Genomic DNA, 17,792 nt, shown 5'->3' on the forward strand with positions numbered 1-17,792 from the left:
TTTGAACAAAACAAAACAAACCAATCATGAAAATGTCAGCACACCATACTGGATATTACAAGGTATTATAAAGCTAAATAACTGAGGTGCATAGTATTGGCTGAGGAATGGAATCCTGATTAAAAAAAATAGAGAATCCTTAAATCGCCCATTTATTTATGAAAATTTTGTATGTAATTAAAAGGGGAAACCTGTGAAGAGGAATGGAAGTTTTACCAAATAGTGTGGGGATAGCCACTTGCAAAACACATCCTGACAAACCACTACTTTGCCACCATGTACCCAAATAAGTTCTAAATGGTGTGCCTGGGTGGCTCAGTTGGTTAAGCATCCAACTCTTGATTTCGGCTCAGATCATGACCTCACAGTTCGTGAGTTTGAGCCCCTCTTCGGACTCTGCGCTCACAGCATGGAGTCTGCTTGGGATTCTCTCTCTCCCTCTCTCTCTGCCCTTCCCCTGCTTGCTCTCTCTCTCTCTCCCTCTAAATAAATAAATAAATAAATAAATAAATAAATAGTCAAAATAAATTCCAAATGGATTAAAGAAATTTAACTGTCAAAAGTTCATAAGAATTGTATGAAAAGTTTTGATGACTAATTATATAATCTTGAGCATGCTAGATTTTCTAAACCTGACAATTCAGAAATCTTAAAAGGAAAAGGTGGACAGATTTGACCATGTACAAATTTAAACTACTCTATATCAAAAACAGAACAAAAATGGTAAACTGAAACATAATAAATATGTTTGCAACATAAATATGAAAAGTTATTAAGCATAAGAATGAAGGCTTTCAAATACACACATTTTAAAATGGGCAAAGAACATAATTCAAAAATACAGAAATCAGATAAATAATATAATAGCCAGTGTTCAAGAAAATGGACACTTTCATTCATTGCAGGAAGAAAATTAAATTGGTCTAAAATTTCTGGGAGAGTTATCCATAGTCACAAGACTTTTAAGATATGCCTATCCTTTGACCCAGAAATTAGACTCGTACAAATTTGTTCTAAAGAAATCATTACAAATGTAAGCAAATATTTAGACAGCATGCTCATAAAAGGTCTGCCTTTAAAATAGAAAAACTGGAAATAATCCAAACATACAAAAGCATATAGGTTAAATGAATTATGGTATATTTATACAATAAAATGTTATTTCTCTATTAACAAATACCGTATATCACAGCTAAATATTTTCCATAGAAAGATATTCATAATATATTGTTCAGTATATAACTACAATATTAATGTGCACATATGCTCTTGTAGAAGAATATATACAATATTGTATTAATAGCCATTGTCTTTGAATGGTGGGATTACAGGATTAAAGGTTTTTCTTTATTTTATTCATATATTTTTTTCTAATTTTGCTAATAATGATGTATTTTCTACATTTTTAAAAGAGAGAAAACTTCACATTTGAAGTTCCTATTTTTATTTTATTTTATTTTATTGCTTTTTAAACTAAAACACAATTCTGAAATTAAAAGCAAATATTTATACCTGCTGTAGGAATTGTGGAAGCATTTTCTATAAATAAAGATTATCACATTTGAGTATAACTAATAGGTGTTGGCTAGATTTTACAGAGTGATGACCATTGTTCCCATTTCGTATTCTTAAAGTGTGTGAAATAATGTGTTGAGTTTATTGTATATTTAATGCTTAAAAATAAAGACTCACAATGTGCTATTGTGCTATTATTTTTATTACGTGCTATTACTATTATTTTTATGTAATAAAATACCCCTGTAGAAAAATATATTTTCAAGCATGGGATAGTGCATGAATGACTTTATAAGTTATCTGAGTAAATTAAGAATATGTACCTGGAGGTTGTGGGCTATGACGAAAGAGGTCCCCTCAATCCATTTGAGGTGAGGAGAGATTGTAGGGCATCCAGAAAACCCTCCCAGAGCTTATGCCCCTTGTTGGAACCATGGGTAAGAATCATATTATGTATCATAATTAACTATTCACTGTGTTCTGCTTTGGCCCCCCTCCTGCAGGCAGCCCTTCATAATTATAATTGGCATAGATTTTTTTTTTTTTAACATGAGTTTTCTCTCCAGAGCACACAGAAAATTTGGTAGCCTGGGAGTATTCTGGGCAGTAGGAAGACATGGTTGGGGATTAAAACCTGATGATCTCCTTGCTAGTTCATGCTACTGAGTATTATTGTAATAGGAGTGACTATAAAGTTTGAGAACCTGGTCCTGCATACAAGAGTTTTCTTAGCTACTGAAGATACACTTTCTCAAAGTAACTATCTTATCAAGCCACTCTTTTGCTAAGGAATCTTCAAAAAATTTTTTTTAATGTTTATTTATTTTTGAGAGAGAGGGCACAAGTCGGGGAGGGGCAGAGAGACAGAGGGAGAGAGAGGGAGAGACAGAGAGAGAGGAGACATAGAATCTGAAGCAGGCTCCAAGCTGTCAGCACAGAGCCTGATGTGGGGCTTGAACCCATGGACCATGAGATCATGACCTGAGCCAAAGTCAGGTGCTTAACTGACTCGAGCCACCCAGACATCCCTGAATTTATATGCTTCTAATTTGTGTTTTCTGGGCTTCTCCAGCCAGAGGTAACAGCTGGTGGTCCTGTAACAGTATAGCACACTCTTTATCACTTTATCACTGCTGCAGGGCCTCTTCTAGGTCCCTTCAGGGTCTCACAGTAAGTTCTGGAGTTCTCTGGGTTCCATGTCATGGGGCTATACCAACAAACCTCAGTGGCTCTTATGTCCCCAGCTGCCATCTGCTTCTCTAAAGCTCTGTCTTCGGTAACTTCGCTGATGGAGGTCTCTGATGGAGTTGCTGACTAACGCCACTTGGGGCACCTCAGCAATGCCGTGAGCCTCCTCCTTTAACGTCTTCAGCCTAACTGACTCCACAGGTAGGTGCAATGACCTGTGAGAAGTCAGGATGGACATAAGCCAGGGGCTGAACCACTGCTCTTTTCCCACCATCAATATGGTATCCTGCCTGCTGGCTTCTTTCCTGTATCTTTTTATTCCCCATCGATTTTTGTGAGGTCTTTGTGCTCACAGTGAGGAGTCTTAAAAATTAAAAAAAAAAAATACATCAGTCATCCATTTAACTAATCCCTGTAGCATTTTAGAAGCAACTAAAGAATTCTGTGATGAGCAGTTTCATTTAGAAACCTCCACTGAGGGAGGCCTATTATAAACTATGAAAAGTATTGCAGCTTGTAACTGACTAAAACCCGGAGTCCTGAGCTTCCTAACCATCTTCTCTGGAGTTGAACCTATTATTTTGTGTCCTTCCTGTGCTGGCTGTGGCCACGCTTTGGCACATTTGGAAGCTTTGGCTTCAGGGCCCTCCCGTGACTTCACGAAGGTGAATATAGAATTCGTCCCTCCAACACCTTGAGCGAGAAGGTAAAATATCACTCAGGAGTGGAGGAGCGCCCCGTCCAGTTGGATGGAGCCTGGGGAAGGGAGTCCTCCTCTGTAGGGCAGCATAAACAGAGGTTGTGCTCCTCCATGGCGAAAGGAGTGAAAAGCTTTACCATCTTGTACTTCGTTTCCTCAGAGCTGCTGCCCTCTCTCCTACTCTGGCAAGCGTGTGAGTTTGGCAGGGAGGTTGGCAAGCATTTCACAAGACAGTAAAGGTTAAGGTACGGTGGAGGTTGTTCAGTGCAGAATTGTAAATATTTGTTAAAACGTTTGTGGAGCTGCTGCTTTTGATACCTCTAATCCACCGAGACAGAAATAACTTCAAAGCCATGCCTAGTCCGACTTGGTCCTCAACCAAAGGGAAAGATCAGCTACCGCTAAAATATGTTTTCACTCACGGCCAGGCAGCCTGCCTTAGCAGGCGTCCTGGTGTATGAATCATAATTTAATTGTCTTTGGGCACTTGCACATCTGCTCAGGAACATCAACAGGACAGGAGCTGAGCTGCATGAATAAATGTGAAGGAGCCTTTAGTTTACACCGTTCCATGCTGTCAAGAGCGGAACGACAAGTGAGGCTTGTGTCTCTTCAAAAGGACGGGCTGAGCCAGCTCTTCTGCCCAGAGAACTCACCACATACTACGGAGTGGTGGGAGAGCAGTGGTCTCTACCCTCTGGGACTTCTCTAGAGATTTCAGAGTAGGGGTCTCCAAATTGTCCTGTGCAGTCTGGGCACCTGACTTCACAGGAGAAGGAGAGGAGAGGGAACTGGAGGCTATTTTACAATTATAGGTGGGTTTTGGAATTCTGGTAATTTGTTTTCATATTTTAAACTTCTGTAAGCAATTACTGATGAATCCAATTTCTTAATTTTCTTCCATCTCCAAATCATACTTATTTTTGTCTCATAGGCTCATTTGTTCCTCCAAAGCAATGAAAAACAGACGAGAGTGAATAGTACGTATGTTGCCATCTATAGGGAGAAAACATTATAAGAACTTTACTGTCTGACTAATGAACACTATAAAACGTGAACAGAAACATTTTTTTTTACATCTTCTACTCTTCCTAAGTTCACTTCCTTAAATGTTTAATTACTACCATTAAAAAACTTTTTTTTAATGTTTATTTATTTTTTAAGAGACGGAGAGACAGAGTGTGAGTGGGGAAGGGGCAGAGAAAGAGAGTGGGAGATACAAAATCCGAAGCAGGCTCTAGGCTCTGAGCTGTCAGCACAGGGCCCGATGTGGGGCTCGAACCCACCAGCCATGAGATCATGACCTGAGCTGAAGTCGGATGCCCAACAGACTGAGCCACCCAGGCACCCCTAATTACTACTATTTCTATAGCCAATACTACCCACTTCTTACTCTGGATCGTTGGCTACCAACAAGTGTAAATTTTACTCTATTATGTTTTATGTCTAAATTGTTAACATCATACAACGCAACAGCTGAAGAGGCTTTAGACACTGGAAGATCTCTTGGCAGGGTCAGCTTCTTCCCCAGTCAATGCTTCCTGGCTTTGACATTGAGGTATGAGGCCTGACCAAAACCTCCCAGCCACCTTCACCAGAAGAATACTGGCTTGGGAGACTCTAACAGTTATTCAGTGGAAAAGAGATCTGAACCAGCAACAGAGCTTACAGGAAGCAGAAGGTCTAAAATCATGGACATCAATGGTGGGGGGGGAGGTGTTTCATCAAGGAGGGTGCTATGAGATTTAAATGTCCCAGAGAGCTTGAGAAGAAAGAGATCTGATAAACGACTCTGTGATTTAACAAGAAGGAGGCTAATGAGTCAAAAGATAGTATAATCAATATGTGTCAGGAGTTTGAGTTTAGAGAATAAGATCATCTGCTAGGTTACTCTAAAAGGATTTCATGAACGAAGTGAGCTCTAAACTGGTCTTTGAAAGATACACCTGGGGAATACATTCTGGGCAATATTCTCTAGTTGTGTGTCTGAGGTGATGGCACAGAGTAGCCAGCTGTCTACCAAATCTGTGTCCTCCTCTCATTGGACATTCCATTGCACCACATTTTATGACTCAGCTCTGATATGAACCACTTCCAGGCTTGACCCATGGTAACCTCCCACGTGTGATTCTCCATGTTTTCTTTCCTTCTGGAGCAACCCTGGAAATGACATGTTAAAGATGGCAGAGCCATGGAGAGAAGGATCCTGAATCCCTGAATCATCACTTGGAGGAGAACCATATGCCAAGTGGGAATACCTGTTTTGGATTTTAAGTGAGTAAGCAATAAACTTCTCTCATATTAAGGCAATGACGTTTTTGTTTCTCTGTTACAGCAACTAGCATTATCCAGAAGTGAAAGACACATTTGAAGGGCAAGAAACAGATGAGTCCAGGAAAGGGGGCTGGAAATGGGACTAATTAGAGAAAGGGTTGGGAAAATGGGTGGTGGCCAACTTATGGAGGACTTTAGTTCCACGGGATACACCTGAATTTTTAGAACATTATTCTTCACATTTGTAGTTCACATTTAAAAAACACTTCATGTTCATTATTTAATTTTTCTTTAGACCTATGAAGCACATGTTGATATCACATTTTACAGATGATGAAATTTAGGCTTGAAGCAATTAAAGTTATGGAAATTATTCAAGCACAGAGCTCTGATTTGAACCCAGGGTGATTGATTCCAAGGCTAGCATTCTCTCCACTATAACATACTTGATTTGTATGGCCAATTGAAGTCAGAAAGTACAGCAGAAAGTTTATGTGTTTAAGGCAGCATTCGCAGATTATTATTTTAGGAGCAGCTTTTAGCATGGATTAGAAGAGCAGTGATTCCAGTTAGTGAATTTTTGAGGTAAACCGGGGGCATAGAGATAAAAACTTGAATGAAGATGGTGGCAGAAGGGAAGGAAAGGGAGGGTCAAGGTGGAGATTTATAAAGGAAAAATTTACGGGACCTGGTGCTTGGGTGTGAAAGACAGGGTGAAGCAGGACGTTAAGGGTCAAATATATCTTGGAAAGTTTGTAAAATGGGAGGGAAGGCCTCAAGGAGTTGATTTGCACAGGGACATCCGTGCCTCTCTGAGTGATGGAGGAGAGGTGTTTATCCATTCCCAAGGCCTGGGTCTCAGTCTGGGGTAGAGAGAGAAGCAGAAGGCAGAAGCGGATGACGATATCTTCACGAAAGATTTTCATGAGACATGGGCCCATATCAGGCTGTTTCGAGGCCCCAGAAGCAAAGTGGGACATGGCACTGGAATGAGAGGCCCTCTCACCGTTTTGTTAGAGAGCCAGCATGGCACTGACCTGTGAGGCCTGAAGCTGATGTGCACCTTTAGGCAGCTGGTGTGCTTGGCAGATCTGGGAGCCTGTGGACACCATAACGGCAAGAATGGCACCCCCACAGAAGGTGCCCGCAGCAGGGCTGTGGCTGTGCTCATGTGTGGGGAGCAGGTGCGGGCTTTGCATGTGCACATGTCACACGGTTCCTAGGCATATCAGCACCACCTGGTTGGGGTTGGGGTGAGGGGAGTGTCCTGCACGTGGGGACAATGGGCAAGCAAACTTTGAATTCTAATTATTGATGTAGGTATTTCTCTCCAAAGGTTGGTAAGCCCTGGGGACATTTTGGGTCCCATAAGGACCCACACTGAGAATATAAATGTATAATTTAATGAGGAGACACCTTCCATGCACGAGATAGGATCATTTAAGGATTGAGACCTGAACAACAAAAACGAGCTTATTCATACAAATGTAACTTAATCCGTACCCCTTTTAAGCTTCTTATTGTGCCTTGTTACTTGATGGGACTTGGTCTGGCAGCGTCTTTGGTGTTTAAGAGGTTATATTTTCAGAAAATAAGGGAATCTTTTTTTTTTTTATTTGAATGTTTCAAAATGCTTTCATGGTATGTGAAGAAAGCCACTTGATTAAAGCATTTGTAGTTTACATTAAAATCCTTTTCTTCTTTCCAAAGAATTCAAGGTTCTGGCACAAACTAAAAGGGTTAACCTACACCTGGCCTTTTCACTGTGTCATTGTACAAGCAGCGAATATTGTGGGTAAAGTCCAAAATATGAGTTTTCATGTGAACATTTGGTAATTTTCCCCCCACGCCCCTCTGCACCCTGCCCCCGGCTGCATATACCTCACAATTGTAAATATGTTACTGGTTTGTCAAGTACTGGGCGGTGAAAAAGCAAATTGGTGGTTTTGTCCCCCGTCCATTAGTAAAGAGGGAGAAAACTGGCCGAGACTAAGCTTCTTCCCATTAATCTGTTCATTGTACCTCCCCTGCTCTTGCAAAACCCACTAACTGGAAGCCACCTGGTGACGGTTCTGCATTTGTCTGCTTCTTCTCTGGAGCGTTTGAGATGCAGATGGAAAGTCTAGCTATTTAAATACACAAAACCGTCTATACATTGAGTTACGATGAGCCCCTCCTAAGCCACACGCTATTATTTTTCTTGCTTTGAGTGTCATTACCGCAGGCTTCTGCCTCGCTCTCATTTGTCATCCTCTGCAAATAAATAGCTCCCAGGGGAGACAGAAGCAGTGCAGCACCTTCTCGTCTCCTCTAAGCAGCCCAGCTTATTTTGACAGATTGCTCCATTAAAGCGAGTCTATTTACTTAGAAACAGACTGCCAGACTTCTCCAAACACCAGTGAGAGAAGGACAATGCTGTGCCTTGTTCTCTGCCCAGCTATTCTCCACATTGTTTCAAATTTTTTATATCTTGGACAGGAGGACGGAGGCAAGAAGCCAATGCTGCCACATTTTCAGCAGTAGCCTTTTCTGGCACACTGGGTGTTGCGGAGTCCCTCTCCACAGCAGGGGGCCAGTGTTATTTTTAGTGAAGAATGCAAAGCAAACTAAAATGGCGAAGGAAATGGGTTGGCAGAGTGTGTTACACAGTCCCGATTCAACAGCAGCCTGATAATAATGCAACTTTTTGCCCATTTGTTTTATCCTTTGCATAATATGATTTAAGGCAAAGTTAGCACAAAGTGATTAGCTCATTCATCAAGTATTTCTTGAGTGCCCACGATGTGTCAGGCACTGTACTAGGTAGTTAACAAAACTCGAGAAAAATCTTTGCTCTTACAAAGCTTATATCCTGGTGGGAAAAGACAACGGGGGAAAGCATGCAAGATGAAAACAATGCATTTAAACAAAAGTATAGGTTTTCACATATTTCATAAATCCATTTTGAAATAGGTGGCAACACTGTATCATTTTACAGTTTATAAATAATATCAGGTAAAATCACAGGCAATTTCATATGTTTCAACTTCCACATCACCTCATCTTATCATTTCAATAACTCTGTGGCTGTTGTTATTCTTTTATCATTTACAAATGGTTACAAATCAGATTATATAAGCCTAAAATCACCTCAAATTCAGCTACTCAGAACAACTAGTATAGAAAACCAAAAATCATGGATCCAATGAGTTGCAAAATTTTGAAATAACACCAGTGAGAATTTAAAACCTCAAGGTGAATAGTTGCTCTGTCAGGTTTTTTTTTAATGTTTATTTACTGATTTTTGAGACATTGATTTTGAGAGAGAGAGAGAGAGCGCTGGCAGAGAGAGAGAGGGAGAGAGAGAATCCCAAGCAGGCTCTGCATTGTCAATGCAGAGCCCTGATGCCTGGCTTAATCTCATGGACCGTTAGATCATGACCTGAGCTGAGGATGCTTACCTAACTGAGCTACCCAGGTACCCCACTCTGTCAGGTTCTTTATGGAGATTCATTAATTGTGCTTTTGTTACTTTCCCTTTCAGACTTCACCTCTTAAAGTGACACATACTCAAGAAACACTGGGAGTGGAACGGGATGAAGAGCGGAACCAGCACCATGCCTTTCTGAGTTACAGGGAGATGTGGTGGAAAGACCAGTGTTTAGACTTCTCATCTAAAGTCTGAATTCCATCTATGATTTGAGCTGGAAGCTGTAATTAATTGGAGAGTGTCTAAGGTAGTTTGCGTTCTACCAACTCTAGAAACTAAAAACCCAAGGCTCCTATTAGAGGCAAAGTTTTTCATTGAAGAGAAACTAATAAGAGTAGAGTCCAAATCGAGAATAGAAATAATAATGGCAAATGAGAATGAGAAATCTTGATGAAAATGGGAGAGGGGAGCAGAGGAGGAACATCTCAGAAAGCTCAAGGCTGTGCGTTTTTCTCTTCTAAAACAACAGAAGAAGGAATTCTAAGGCTACGAAAGCTACCAACTCATCCCTACTTCCTAAAAGTACAGCAAAATTCATCTGTCTGAAAAATGAGCAGCTGAAAAAGGTTGTGAGTGAATTAATGCAAAGCTATTCAAAAAAGGAGGCTAAGAAGTAGAATGACGTCCTCACGCATGCAAGACTCTGGAAAAATATACCCACAGAGCAGATAACAATTGTAAACCAACACTTCAAAGTAAGCTGAAAGAACACTGATAGAAATTATGAGAGAACAACATAAATCAGAATAAGAAAAACCCAGAAGTGAGATAATTGGAGAAAAGGAACATTAAATGAGGAATAACATAACTTACAAAAGAATTAAAAATAAAGGAAAAATTTCAGAAATGACAAAACTAGCAGGAAAATAAAAACAAACACAATGGATGCTGTTCTAGAGAAACAGAAGAGGAAAAAGGAAAAAAAATTAAAAATCAAAATGAAGACAGAAGATTTTTTTTTTCAACGTTTATTTATTTTTGGGACAGAGAGAGACAGAGCATGAACGGGGGAGGGGCAGAGAGAGAGGGAGACACAGAATCGGAAGCAGGCTCCAGGCTCCGAGCCATCAGCCCAGAGCCTGACACGGGGCTCGAACTCACGGACCGCGAGATCGTGACCTGGCTGAAGTCGGACGCTTAACCGACTGCGCCACCCAGGCGCCCCTGAAGACAGAAGATTTGATAGAAAGTGACAGATATAAGGATAAGTAAAAAAAGACCCAATATATGTATGATAGGAATCCTCAAAGAAGAAAGCTAAATAAATGGGGTACAACAAAACCTAAAATCTGTAATTCAAGAAAACTTTCCTGAGGTAAAAGATGACTTCAAGCCTCAGATTAAAAAAGAAAATACTTGGGAAAACTGATAAAAAAAAAAAAGTCCAACATTGATACATAGTCTAGTAATCATATTGAGCTTGAAAGATCAAAAGAAAAAAATTCTTGGGGTATCCAGGCTAAAAGACAATTCCTGTGTTAGGGAAAGGAAATTGGTTTTCATCAGACTGTTCAAGAACAATGCATTACGCCAGACAACAATGAATAAGATAGTTAAAATATTCAAGGAAAGAAAATGTAATCTAAGGAATTTATATCCAGGTAAAGTTACCTTCATAAGAGCTGAGAACTGCTGTCATGACCATACCATAATTTAAGAGGCATTGGCCCTCTGAGTTCTTCCTGAGGAAGCTACCAGAGAATGTGCCTTAGACAACCACAATGACCAGAGAGGCATTGACATAAGGGTTGTTGATTGCTACAGGAAGATATGCTCCACTAAAATGAGGGGAAAAAACCTGGGAGGAAGAATGGGTTTCAGGAAACAGTATCCAACACAAAAAATGTGAAACAGAATAATCTGATAATTCTCCAATGTAGAAAACTGTCTATGAGACACTTTATAGAGATGTTGGAGAAAGTGGGGAGTTTAGTCAACTGGTCAAAGGAAATGAAGTAAATAAGAAAAATAGGACAATTAATTCCAGGAAAAACAGATAGTTGTACAACAGATTAAGTATAATCACAGTATTTTACCTGACATAATAGTTCACTTGAATAATATTTATATTACTGTCATATAGTTATAATAGAAACAGTGAACATAGATATGATCTGAAAAATAAGATATGCTATAGTTGGAGGATAATGAAGGGGAAGAGATGATGGGATTGAATTAATACCCTGATCCACCAGATTAACAAGTGAAAGGCCACCAAGTCAAGTACCAGGATTATATTATACATATCATTCGGAAATATGGAGGCGAATAGGGGAAGAAACACTGAAATAATTAAAAGACATTGCTTCTGGAGAAAAGGATGAGGAAGATAAGGGGGACAAGAGAATATTTTGGTTATAAGCCTTTTAGTTCTATTTTTCTTTTTTTTATTTTTAATTTTTTTTTTAAATTTACGCCCAAATTAGCTAGTATATAGTGCAACAATGATTTCAGGAGTAGATTACTTAATGCCTCTTACCCATTTAGCCCATCCCCCCTCCCACAACCCCTCCATCAACCCTCAGTTTGTTCTCCATACTTATGAGTCTCTTCTGTTTTGTCCTCCTCCCTGTTTTTATATTATTTTTGCTTCCCTTCTCTTATGTTCATCTGTTTTATCTCTTAAAGTCCTCATATGAGTGAAGTCATATGATTTTTGTCTTTCTCTGACTAACTTCACTTAGCATAATACCCTCCAGTTTCATCCACATAGTTGCAAATGGCAAGATTTCATTCTTTTTGATTGCTGAGTAATACTCCATTGTATATATATACCACATCTTCTTCATCCATTCATCCATCAATGGACATTTGGGCTCTTTCCATACTTTGGCTATTGTTGATAGTGCTGTTATAAACATTGGGGTGCATGTGTCCCTTCGAAACAGCATACCTGTATCCCATGGATAAATGGCTACTAGTGCAATTGCTGGGTCATAGGGTGGTTCTATTTTTAGTTTTTGGAGGAACCTCTGTACTGTTTTCCAGAGTGGCTGCACCAGCTTGCATTGCCACCAACAATGCAAAAGAGATCCTCTTTCTCCACATCCTCGCCAACATCTGTTGTTGCCTGAGTTGTTCATGTTAGCCATTCTGACAGGTATAAGGTGATATCTCATCATGGTTTTGATTTGTATTTTCCTGATGATGAGTGATGTTGAGCATTTTTTCATGTGTTGGTTGGCCATCTGGATGTCTTCTTTGGAAAAGTGTCTCTTCATGTCTTTTGCCCATGTCTTCACTGGATTATTTGTTTTTTGGGTGTTGAGTTTGATAAGTTCTTTATAGATTTTGGATACTAACCCTTTATCTGATATGTCATTTGCAAAAATCTTCTCCCATTCTGTCGGTTGCCTTTCAGTTTAGCTGATTATTTCCTTTGCTGTGCAGAAGCTTTTTATTTTGATGAGGTCCCACTAGTTCATTTTTGCTTTTATTTCCCTTGCCTCTGGAGATGTGTTGAGTAAGAAGTTGCTGCAGCCAAGATCAAAGAGATTTTTGCCTGCTTTCTCCTCCAGGATTTTGATGGCTTCCTGACTTAAATTTAGGTTTTTTAAATTTAAATTTTAGGTTTTCCTGACGAAATTTAGGTTTTTCATCCATTTTAGTTTGTTTTTGTGTATGGTGTAAGAAAGTTGTCTAGGTTCATTCTTCTGCATGTCGTTGTCCAGTTTTCCCAGCATCATTTGCTGAAGAGACTGTCTTTATTCCATTGGATATTCTTTCCTGCTTTGTCAAAGATAAGTTGGCCATTAGTTTGTGGGTCCACATCTGGGTTCTCTATTCTGTTCCATTGATCTGTCTGTTCTTGTACCAGTACCATACTGTCTTGATGATTACAGCTTTGTAGTACAGCTTGAAGTCTGGGATTGTGATGCCTCCTGCTTTGGTTTTTTTTTTTTCAAGATTGCTTTGGCTATTCGGGGTCTTTTCTGGTTCCATTCAAATTTTAGGATTATTTGTTCTAGCTCTGTGAAGAATGCTCGTGTTACTTTGATAGGGATTGCATTGAATATGTAGATTGCTTTGGGTAGTATCGACATTTTAACAATATTTGTTCTTCCTATGCAGGAGCATGGAATCTTTTTCCATTGTTTTGGGTCTTCTTCAATTTCTTTCATAAGCTTTCTATAGTTTTCAGCATATAGATTTTTCACCTCTTGGGTTAGATTTATTCCTAGGTATTTTATGGTTTTTTTGTGGAACTGTAAATGGGATCGATTCCTTGATTTTTCTTTCTGTTGCTTCATTGTTGGTGTATAGGAATGCAACTGATTTCTGTGTGTTGATTTTATATCCTGCCACTTTGCTGAATTCATGAATCAATTGTAGCAGTTTTTTGCTGGAATCTTTTGGGTTTTCCATATAGAGTATCATGTCATCTGCGAAGAGTGAAAGTTTGACCTCCTCCTGGCTGATTAGGATTCTTTTTATGTCTTTGTATTGTCTGATTGCAGAGGCTAAGACTTCCAATACTATGTTGAATAACAGTGGCGGGAGTGGACATCCCTGTCTTGTTCCTGACCTTAGAGGGAAAGGTCTCAGTTTTTCCCCATTGAGGATGATATTAGCGTTGGGTTGTTGATATATGGCTTTTATGATCTCGAGGTATGCTCCTTCTATCTCTACTTTCTTGAGGGTTTTTATCAAGAAAGGATGCTGTATTTTGTCAAATGCTTTCTCTGCATCTATTGAGAGGATCACATGATTCTTGTCCTTTCTTTTATTGATGTGATGAATCACATTAATTGTTTTGTGGATATTGAACCAGCCCTGCATCCCAGGTATAAATCCTGCTTGGTCGTGGTGAATAATTTTTTTTAATGTATTGTTGGATCTGGTTGGCTAATATCTTGTTGAGGATTTTTGCATCCATGTTCATCAGGGAAATTGGGCTATAGTTCGCCTTTTTAGTGGGGTCTCTGGTTTTGGAATCAAGGTAATGCTGCTTCATAGAATGAGTTTGGAAGTTTTCCTTCCATTTCTATTTTTTGGAACAGCCTCGAGAGAATGGGTGTTAACTCTTCCTTGAATGTTTGGTAGAATTCCCCTGGAAAGCCATCTGGCCCTGGACTCTGGTTTTTTGGCACATTTTTGATTACTAATTTGATTTCCTTACTGGTTATGGGTCTGTTCAAATTTTCCATTTCTTCCTGTTTCAGTTTTGGTAGTGTACATGTTTCTAGGAATTTGTCCATTCCTTCCAGATTGCCCATTTTATTGGCATATAATTTCTCACGATATTCTCTTATTATTGTTTGTATTTCTGCTGTGTTGGTTGTGATCTCTCCTCTTTCATTCTGGATTTTATTTATTTGGGTCCTTTCCTTTTTCTTTTTGATTAAACTGGCTAGCAGTTTATCAATTTTGTAAATTCTTTCAAAGAACCAGCTTCTGGTTTCATTGATCTGTTCTAGTGTTTTTTTGGTTTCGATAGCATTGATTTCTGTTCTAATCTTTATTATATCGTGTGTTCTGCTGGTTGTGGGTTTTATTTGCTGTTCTTTTTCCAGCTCCTTAAGGCATAAGGCTAGGTTGTGTATCTGAGATCTTTCTTCCTTCTTTAGGAGGGCCTGGATTGCTATATACTTTCCTCTTATGACCTCCTTTGCTGTGTCCCAGAGGTTTGGGGTTGTGGTGTTGTCATTTTCATTGGCTCCCATATACTCTTTAATTTCCTCTTTAACTGATTGGTTAGCCCATTCATTCTTTAGTAGGATGTTCTTCAGTCTTCAAGTATTTGTTACCTTTCCAAATGTTTTCTTGTGGTTGATTTTGAGTTTCATAGCGTTGTGGTCTGAAAATATGCACGGTATGATCTCGATCTTTTTGTACTTGCTTAGGGCTGATTTGTGTCCCAGTATATGGTCTATGATAGATAATTCTCCATCCTGGATTTTGATGTCTGTGTCTTTCCCCAGGTTAGGAAAGTTTTCCACTATGATTTGCTCACATAACCCTTCTACCCCTATTTCTCTCTCTTCCTCTTCTGGGACCCCTATGATTCTGATGTTGTTTCTTTTTAATGAGTCACTGATATCTCTAATTATTAAATTGTGCTCTTTTGCCTTAATCTCCCTTTTTTTTTCCTGCTTCATTATTCTCTATAAGTTTGTCCTCTATATTGGTGATTCTGTTCTGCCTCATCCATCCTTGCCGCCACAGAATCCATCCGTGATTGCAGCTCAGTTATAGCAGTTTTTATTTCATTCTGCCTAGTTTTTACTTCTTGCAGAATGGGATTCTAATCTATTTTCAACTCCAGCTGGTATTCTTATCACGATTCTAAATTCTGGTTCATACATCTTGTTTGTATCTGTGTTGGTTAAATCCCTGGCTGTCGTTTCTTTGTGCTCTTTCTTTTTGGGTGAATTCCTTCATTTTGTCATTTTGAAGGGAGAAAAGGAATTATTGAGGCAGAAAAATTAAAATTAAAAAATTAACATAAAAAATATTAAAATTAAAAAATTAAACACACACACACAAATCGAATAAATGATGCTAGATCCTAGTGTGTTTTGGTCTGGGTGTTGAAAGTGGTTTGACAGGTTAGAGAAAAAAAAAGGGGGGGAGAGGAAGAAATCATTTGAGAATTTGAAAAAATGAATACACCAGAGTGACTAAAATGAGATGAGGGTAGTAAAATAGAATTTGAAAAAATTTACACAAGTATAGAGTATAGTAGAAAAAATTTTTTAAATATTTTTAATAAAAATTAAAAATAAAAATGAATTTTTTCTCTTTCTGTATTCAATAAAAAGAAAAGGAACAAAAAAGAAAAAAAGGAAATAATTTGAAAAAGTGAATACACTGTAGTAGACTAAAATAAAATGATGGAAGTAAAATAGAATTTGAGAAAAAATTACATAAAAGTAAAAAATATAGTAAAAAATTAAAGAAAACCATTTTAATTGAAATTGAAAGTAAAAATGAAGTTTTTCTCTTTCTGCTTTCAAGAAAAATAAAAGAAATAAAAAAGAGTAAAAAGAAAAAAAAGTAAATCATCTGAAAACTTGAAAAGTGAATACACTGAAGTAGACTAAAATAAAATGATGGGAGTAAAATAGAATTTGAAAAAGTTTACACAAAAGTAAAAAATATAGTAAAAAAAATTAAATAAAAATATTTTTAATAAAAATTGAAAATAAAAATGAATTTTTTCTGTTTCTGTATTCAAGAAAAAGAAGTGAAAAAGAGAAAAAAAAAGAAAGAAAATTGCATAGATGGACCTGCTAACAGATTGAAATAGGACTGAAATTACTTTGTTTTCCCCTAGAAATCAGACTATGAAGTGCTTTATAGTCCATAAACTAAGCAGGCGGTGAGACTTGTGTTCTCGAAGAGCGAGAGGTTGGGCCAGTTAGGCGGGGTTCAGTGTAACAGCTCCGTTCTCCACTAGATGGCGCTGCTAGCCTACGGGGGTGGAGTGTTGCAGCACCTGTAGGTGCTTATGTGCATGCGCCAGAACGATGAGAATGGCGTCACCCAGCTGCCCAGTCTCTAGTATGAGGACTCTGTTCCCTCCGATCAGCAATCATGCACCCATGCTCTGTCTTCAGCTCTCATCCACTCCCCGCCTTTTCACTCTCCGTGACCACGCCCCAGGTAATACCTCTCTCCCGAGTGTTGTCTTAGATGCGGCTGTTTTCCCCGGTCCCTTACTTCCGAAGGACTACGGCTTTGACCTGCTCCACCCCTCTGCGGGAGGGTCTCACCGAGCAACGGCCGAATGAGTAATGGCCGAAAGAACAATGGCCGAATGTCAGCTGCGCCCAGGAACGCTTGCTGGACCCTGCTGCTGCCGGTGCACCGAGACTGTGGCCAGGTTCCAGTGCGCCCCAGAAAAAGTTTTGGAGACAGTGTAGAAGCAGCTTTTCAGGGATTATGGAAAATCACAACACACATCAGGCACCAGGCTTCACCCTTAATGACTCTGTTCCAGCACCAGTGAATGTGGCCGTTTTCTGGGTTCTGCTGGGACCATTTGGCCTCAACAGTCTCTACCAAATGTCCTTCCAGCAGTGGAACCGCTTTTTCCCGTGTGGCCTGAGAACCTCCCGGACCCCACTCTGCTCCTCAGGATTCGCCCTTCCCACCGGAGCACCGCCAGGTATTGAGCTGCGGAGTTGCAGCCTTTGCGCTCCCCTTGTTTAAGTCTTAATGGAATTTAAACCGTCTCCTTTCTCCTTTTTTAGTTTAGTCCCTGCGGCCGTTTCCAATTTTCCACTTTCTCTCCAGCTGCTTTTGGGGAGGGGCGCTTTTCCCGTGTTCTCCCCCTGCCATCTCCGTCCTCTCTCCACCCACAAAAGCACCTCCCTGCCCTCCGAAGCTTCTCACTCCCCAAGTTCACTTCTCCGCGCCGCATACCTGCTGAATTCTGTGGTTCAGGTTGGCAGTTTGTTGTGTTAATCCTCCAATCAGTTTTCTAGGTGTGCAGGATGGTTTAGTGTTGGTCTGGCTGTATTTCATGGACACGAGACACACAAAAAACTTCCATGCTGTTCCGCCATCTTGGCTCCTCCCCCCCATTTGTCTTTTTAAATCAATTTATGCATAATCTTTGATAGCAAATAAAAAAAAAATAACAATCCCACAGCCTCAACAGAGGCCTGGCTTTTAGACCAAACCTATTCACTGCCCATCCAC

The sequence above is a fragment of the Felis catus genome, chromosome B3 (assembly GCF_018350175.1).
Source record: "Felis catus isolate Fca126 chromosome B3, F.catus_Fca126_mat1.0, whole genome shotgun sequence".
Classification (NCBI taxonomy): domain Eukaryota; kingdom Metazoa; phylum Chordata; class Mammalia; order Carnivora; family Felidae; genus Felis; species Felis catus.